Source organism: Atta colombica, unplaced genomic scaffold (genome assembly GCF_001594045.1).
Source record: "Atta colombica isolate Treedump-2 unplaced genomic scaffold, Acol1.0 scaffold261, whole genome shotgun sequence".
NCBI lineage: Eukaryota > Metazoa > Arthropoda > Insecta > Hymenoptera > Formicidae > Atta > Atta colombica.
This window is the reverse complement of record NW_017259361.1, coordinates 300,656-301,058: the sequence shown is the minus strand read 5'-3', so window position 1 is coordinate 301,058 and position 403 is coordinate 300,656. Positions and strand designations below refer to the sequence as shown.

General features: G+C 20.6%; 1 protein-coding gene across 1 annotated transcript in view; it reads right to left on the bottom strand.

Moving 5' to 3' along the window:
* The window catches only part of LOC108689159 (WD repeat-containing protein 26), a 9,834-nt gene that overhangs the window by 7,065 nt on the left and 2,366 nt on the right, over positions 1-403 (bottom strand). The window lies entirely within an intron of this gene.

Genomic DNA, 403 nt, shown 5'->3' with positions numbered 1-403 from the left:
CTTTATATTTATGTATTAATTGAAATTTAAAAATTCCATTTTTTTGAAGAGCATTTTATTGTACTAATAAATAATAAATAACTAATAAATAATGTATTAATCTTTTAAAATGATATAGTTTTGTAGTGACTCTTCATTAAATTGCTATCAAATTGTTTACATTTTACTATTGAGCAATGTCAATGTTTACATCTGATTGTTAATTTAAATGTTAAGCTGTACAAATATAATTTTCACTACCAATTACCTTAGACGATCACACATATGCGCGCGCGTATACGAATATTTCACACATATACATACACATGGCAAAAAATGTATTTTTATCTTGTATATGATAAATATACATGTATACATACAAAAAATTAATAAAAAATATATAATAAAAAATTAATATATTTAT